The following is a 7,514-nucleotide window of genomic DNA, read 5'->3' as shown; positions in this document are numbered from 1 at the left end:
CTATGCTACTAAATTAAGTACATCATTACTCCAGTGTTCGAACCTGTTGACTACTGAGCCATTGGTCACGATTTTTATCAGTAAAGCAGGAGAGATACCATTCTACTTCACTCATAAGCTTCCACTAATTTTCGCAAAATCTCTAAACTGTGTAGATGTAAAAAAAAAATTACAATCGCATTGCAAAGCAGAAAAAGTTGAAAAGACTCAAGAATCTCATACATCTCATCCTGGTAGAAATATGTTAGAATGGTTGCGTTTAAGTACCTACCTATATAAATTCTTTCCGAGAAAATGACACGAGCTTTTTCTAGGTAGGCGTGTAACACGTCAATATCATCATCATCACTTCCTGTATTCTTGATACTAACCAAGTATAAAAACCTTCGTTGGATACCTACACACTTACCTACACCGTCTACGAACTGTACCTATATCCCAGTATCCTTAGTAATTATTCCAAACCCAGTCTAACCCTTAATGCATTGTATGTTAAGTATTGTATAGCTTTTTGCAGTTCCTGAGTATAATGCTCATTAAATTCCTGTATCAATAGGGTATTTTACACCTAGTGAAAAATGATCTAAAAATATTTATTTACGATAGTTTAGGCAATAAGAAAACGGGAAGTGTAAGTATCAGTTCACAAAATTATAAAATAAATTTTATATTTTAATTCGAAATTTTCACTTTTTTTATCTGTGCAACAATTATGCAAACCGCTAGCCGCCTATGTACCCGCCATAATTACTACGTCATCATGTCAGTAAATCCTTCCCTTTCTAATTGCATGACCACAGTACAAAAGGTTTAAGAATCGAACTGCACGAATTTGGGATTACTGATGCATGGATTAAATAGTTTGGGCTCCCAAATTTAAAAATACTTTTCATCTTTGCGTGAGGCACATGGTTTTTTTCTTTACATTAGTCATTTATTTTTCATCAACAAGCGTGTTATGGAACGATATTTTTTAACCCCCGACCCAAAAAGAGGGGTGTTATAAGTTTGACATGTGTATCTGTGTATCTGTGTGTCTGTGTATCTGTGTATCTGTGTATCTGTCTGTGGCATCGTAGCGCCTAAACGAATGAACCGATTTTAATTTAGTTTTTTTTTGTTTGAAAGGTGGCTTGATCGAGAGTGTTCTTAGCTATAATCTAAAAAAATTGGTTCAGCCGTTTAAGAGTTATCAGCTCTTTTCTAGTTTTCTTGTGATAAAGAAGGTTAGATAACCGTTAGGTTCATAATATTATGTCAATAGACAAATGTCAAGCTGTCAAGATGGACGTTGCCTAAATACATAATTATTTATTTGAAAATGATGTTTTGGAAAACTCAAATACTTTGGATCGTCAGGGGTGTTATAAATTTTTAATTTACACTTGTAGCCTAATGTATGGGGAACAAGGGAACCATAGACAATTTTCTTACATTCAGGAACGACACACCAATGATATGGATAATAACTCATTTTAAATTAGCAAGAAACAGTTAAAAATTTAAATTTAAATAAATTTTAAATTATAATAATTTAATAAATTTAAATAATTTTATATAATTCATTTAATTCATCATTCATTTTGTCATTTTAAATTGTAATAATTTAATAATTTATCACCGCGTCAGCTTGTTGTTGTTTACTTTAGAATTATTATTATCACAGACTACAATCTACTAGTATAGAGACAAAATTACTGTGTCAATCTGTCATCTCTAGGAGGTACTGATAGGTACTTTGTGAGCTTACTATCTAGTTTACAGACAAAGTTACTCTGTGCCACTTTGTGATCTCTAGTTCCTGCCTACTCTGTGAGTTTAGTTTACTATCCCGATGACGTCATAACATGGCGTCTAGGTAGCATAGCTACCTTTTCGTCAACTTGCGCGCGAAAATTTAAAATGCAAAATTTAAATGAATTTTTTTGGTACTTATCGATTGAATAAAATTTTAAAAAAAATTCTAGTGGTAAATTATCACCTTAGGATTAAATTGAGACACTTTTCAAAAAAGAGTAAAATACCCTATTAGTGCGCCTTGAAAGTCTTGTAAGTTTGTCATCTTTTAAAAGCAGAACGATTCCCACTATAAAGTATAATAATGAACGCCAAGTCACGCACAGTGAAAAACCACGAGGCAATGAATATAAGATACTCATATATTCTCCATATTTCTAATGGATATATCCTATGAATTATTATTAGGTATAGTATAGTTTCAATACAATAGTGACCTACTATGAATCAGTTATTAACTCAAAGTGAGCACTGAATATTTCAAAAACATTATCGCATAGACTTTACAGAACGTACAATTATAAACAATTGTCTTAAATAACACTGAATTTAATAAACTTAGTTCGAAACAAACAACGATTTAGCCATTATGTTGCAGGAAAATCATCAGTGCTAGACAAAGTAGTTACTTACTGTCCACGACAAAGATGCGTCCAGTCAATTTAGCTAACTCAGAGTTTCCAAAGGTGTCAAGCTAGAAGTGTTAATAATAATTAAGATCCGTTAGGTCGTAAGTTCGTTTCACAAGCCTTTCAACTATCGTAATTATGCTAAACTTTTTTTTATTACTGACGTTGAATGTTGATAGAGTATGCGTGGGAAGCTTTGTAAAGTAATAATGCAAAAAACAGTTTATCTAGTTTACGCCTTATTCATTATACCTAGCATTTGTATTAGCTAAACCAAGGTTCTCTGAAGTCAATACTTTTTGATATTTAATTAACCAACGTCTGTTTACTTATTTTTATTGCAATTTTTCAGGCTATCCAAGGTTTTAAGATACGTACGATTTTATTTGTACACTCCCATGTTTAAAATTAGTGGGCACTGGCCGGAGATTTTAAGCTTTTTCTAAGTCGTAGACTTAGAATGCAACATTAAGTGGTACTTGGAGGTTCAAGATTAACATTCAACTCGCGCTCAGAAATTGTTATCATTTAACAGTAAATTCTTTCATTAGGACGTGGAAGTCACGCGAGGTCTACCACAATTTTGAAGAAGACCGCCACAGTTATGTCTTTATTACGTTACCACAAATTCCTCTGTATTCTGTGGTTGCTAGTTGCTGGAGTTCCGTTGTAAGAGAAGCCGAATGAAAACTGAAACCTCAGGAAAAGTTATTTTCAAGCCTTTTTTTTAGAAGTGAAGACTGTTCGTGTTCTATTTTGATCAGAAGTCCTAGCGTAATGTATAAACTTGAAAAGTTACACTAGAATCCCAGAAAATACAGCTTTTGTTAATTATTACGACTATAATAATTCAGAGCTTATTTTCTCGCACGTGGTTTGGATTTGTGCGTAACAGACTGTTCTAGAGACTAACAAATATGTATTTATAGCTGATGCCCGCGACTTCGTTCGCGTGGATATGGGTTTTTTAAAAATCCCGTTAGAACCCATTGATTTTCCGGGATAAAATGTAGCTTATGTAATAATCCAGGGTTATTATCTATCTCTGTCTCCAGCCAAATCCGTCCTGTAGTTTTTGCGTGGAAGAGTAACAAACATACACACAAACATACATTATAATATTTGTGTGATTAGGGTAACAATGGTTGGTGTGCAGTTGACCTGGTAATGTGTAGAAAGGTCAACACACAAGCAAGGTGACTGATTAGCGCCACTTATTCGATAAATTTAGGACAATTAACATTGATCATCCTATGTGGAGTGAAACTAATACAGATCTACGTCACTTTGTTTATATAACTAGACATCAATCAGGTTTACAATCAGAATCATACAAGTTTATTGTATAGCTGATGCCCACGATTTCGTCCGCGTAGACTTTGGTTTATAAAAATCTCGTGGTAACTATTTGATTTTGCTATGCAGGTCTTTAATTATACCCATGCAGAAAATCACGTCGATCTGTTGATCCGTTGCCACGTGATTGAAGGATAAACCCACAAACCAACAAACTGTCACATTTTCGCATTTTAAATATGGGTAGTGATTTATCAATTTCCGACCATTTTTGCAAGTTATAATTTAAACTAACAACCTTAATCGAAGTCCAAGGAACTTAAAAGTTCTCTCACTTAACTTTTACCTTTGTTTTTCGCGTTTTTTAGCCGGCTGCGGCGAAGCTCAAAGGAGGGTTATGTGTTTGATTTGCTTTTCTAACAGATGGTCACGTATTCGCAGTCAGATTGTAGTCATAGATAGTGACTTGGTACAAGATCGCAGAAAATTTGGCTCCAGTCACGGCGGCATCCCACCCATCAATTTTTATTCCATTAATAATAATAAATAATTGATAGGTCACAATTTAAATGCGTTGCTATTTTGAATGGTAACCAATTAGTTAGTGACTTCTGACGCATAAAGAAACGTTTATTTTAGCCACCTAGCCTAGCAAATATGTACGTTAAAAAATTATGGTTATAAAAGAGCAAAGACTAAAGAATATTTTAATTAAAAATAAATAATTTAACCTATGCATAATATATTAAAGAAACTTTTATTTAACAATAGATAGAATATATTACCTACATCTATATATTGGATGAGCATGTACTGTTTCTTTTTATCACTTTAACTCTTTATAATTTCACGTTACACAGTTTCCAGCTGGAAGATAGAGGTGGGCTTTATCTTTGTCCACTTTATTTCATTATTAGAGGATGCCGACGACTTCGTCCGCGTGAATTTAGGTTTTGAAAGATCCCGAGGGAACTGTTTGATTTTCCGGGATAAAAAGTAGCCTATGTCCGTCCCGGGGATGTAAGCTAACCCTGTACGTCAGAGTCGGTTAAACTGTTGGGCCATGAAAAGGTAGCAGACACACAAACAGACACACTTTCGCATTTATAATATTAAGTATAAATTAGTTTGTATGAATAAATAAGTAAACAAAATATCGTATTACGAATGGAAAAGTAGAAATACCCATGAATATCAGTCTTCTATTCGCCAAATAATATAATGGCTATAGTCTGCAAATTGATATGAATAGTTTGTTACTGTAAAATAATGCATTAAAGTATATGAACCAGAAAAATATGTCGAACGGAAGCAACCCGCTATAGGCGATCCATTATAAGCTTTATAACACTTTTTTTTTTCATCAATCTCATTATTAGTTAATCATGTATCAAAGCATTCTTTATTTTCTTACGACGCGACGTTATTATCCAAAATGAAGATGTAGTTTTTGCGGTCACACTTACAATTATCTAAGGGTATGTTCATATTGTGCTTAAAAACTGTGAGTTTTCAATTCTTGACAGCTGTTACTTTACACAGGAAATATCTTAAACAAATTTGTTTTCTTGTAAATATCCTTGCATTATTACATGCTACCTACTTACCTACCTTTTGTATTATACGTAATTAGTCTTGCAACTTTCTTGGTGACGTTATATCATTATGCTATCTTGATCCGAAGCAGTGGCAGTGGTAGATTTGACGATTCAAAAGCAAGTATTTGTTAAAGTTTATTAGAACAAAATCTTTCTATTTCTATTCTTGATTATACGTGACTACAAAGTTAGATACGTGTACTCGTATAACTCGGTTGCGCTAAGTTTGCACCTCGCTGGAATGCGGCGCCTCTCCCACTTCCCCGCTCGCCTCCCCGCGGTCGTCTTGTCACGTCAGTAAGGTTCTCATACCGTACCTAAGCGTCAGTGTGACGTAATCGACCTGAGATGCAAACTTAGCTAGACCGAGTAGTATTTTGATATGCATACAAGTGCATGGAAAATGCATCATTTGCAAAAAAGCTATAACCGTACAAATACCTACGCACAGTGTGGAACGGGACTAACAGGGCTATTCGGTATTTAATGGTGATCAGTAAAAAGAGATCTGGCCTTTCTACGTCCATTGGCTCATTCATTCAATCATTCGCCGTTAACGCTTTTACTATCGTCCGAAGTCTCGCCGGATAGATGATAAGCATCACACTTCATTACATGCCTAATCGAATATGCTTTTGTTCAATAAAAGAATCTACTTATCTACTTGTTATTAGTTATTACGTTCATAAAGATATTAATTATCGTCTAGTAATTTGCTTTGCCTAGTGAACAATAGGATATTTGATGGAATTCTTCTTACGGTATAGCATGAAGGTATGTAGGTATGTAGGTGCCTACTGAATATCAACGCTCTTTATTACATACTAATCGAATATGCTTTTGTTCATTAAAATTCGTAAGAAAGATCTCTCTCTTCTTACTAGAGGATCGGGGTTTTCCTTCAGATTTAAAAGAAGGAATGATTTTTTTAATTACTTTTAACACAAAGCTGTACCTATACTAGATAGACTTTTGCCAACAGTTCTTGATCAAAGCTTTCAATCTACTCTTCGAATATTAAAATGGAAGTGGGCTAACCTGAAAAAGAGATTTCGCAATTTACTAAATTCGCAAATATAAATAAAATTAATATAAATTAGTATAAATAAAATATAATATATAAGGCACATTACATCGTTGTCGGCTTATCACTGCGGGAGAAAGTATGATTTGCAGATTGCGGAGTAATCTTGCGATGCGATGTCTTCAATATAACGGCGGTGTCCGCAATAAACTGTATCGCACGATATAAATCATGGCCGGATAGTCCCATGCTCGTGACCCCACGGTGGAAATTGTCTTTCACGAATCGATAATGCGCGTGCGAAGGCATTACCTTCCCTTCCTCTCAAGTAATGTTATACTAACTGTAAATCTTGCAGAAAATTATCAAGAAACAAAATTAAGTTATTACTATCCAGTATCCATATTATAATTATGCGAAAATGTGCTTGTTTTTTGATTTGTTGGTTTGTTCTTCGATGACGCCGCAATAGAACAACGGACTTGATTTTTCCATGTTGACATTTAATATAGGCTACATTTATCCCGAAAAATTCAAGAGTTCCTGAGTATTTATTCATCCAAGGAGTTCCTATGGAATTTTCAAAAACCTAAATCCACATGGATAAAATCGTGGGCATCAACTATGTAATTCAAAACAGAATTATAGTGGTCTTTGTAGTCAATGTAATCTCTACCGATTCATGTCCATTTCTAGAAGGCAGTCTTCGATCTTGAACTGCTTACCACCAACCACTTTTAATTCTGGAAAATAAAATAACTGGATTCAACCTATCTTAATATACAGTGGTGCGATATTGCATTGCGAGCATAAATGCCTAAGTTTGACAAATTTTGAGATTTTTAATAAATTGACTGTCGAGGCTATTCATAACACTCGCAACCACAATTTGTATGGTCGATCTAGACAATTTATGTATGAATAGGCATCAATTTTTACGTCATAACAACCCGTAGCTTTGTGTTATCAATTTCATAAAAAGTATAGGGTTAAGAAGTGCTGAGATATTTCGTATGGATAGTTATATAACAGCTTACCGGCAAGCAACTGGGCGTTCCATGTAGAAATTTAGAAGACGAGCTCATTCAAACTCATAGAATATATCTATTTTATCTATCTATTAAATTACCTAATTCTGGGTCGCACTTCCTAAAAGTGATGCGGTCAATG

The sequence above is a fragment of the Maniola jurtina genome, chromosome 9, assembly GCF_905333055.1.
Source record: "Maniola jurtina chromosome 9, ilManJurt1.1, whole genome shotgun sequence".
Classification (NCBI taxonomy): Eukaryota; Metazoa; Arthropoda; class Insecta; order Lepidoptera; family Nymphalidae; genus Maniola; species Maniola jurtina.
This window is presented reverse-complemented; position numbering follows the sequence as displayed.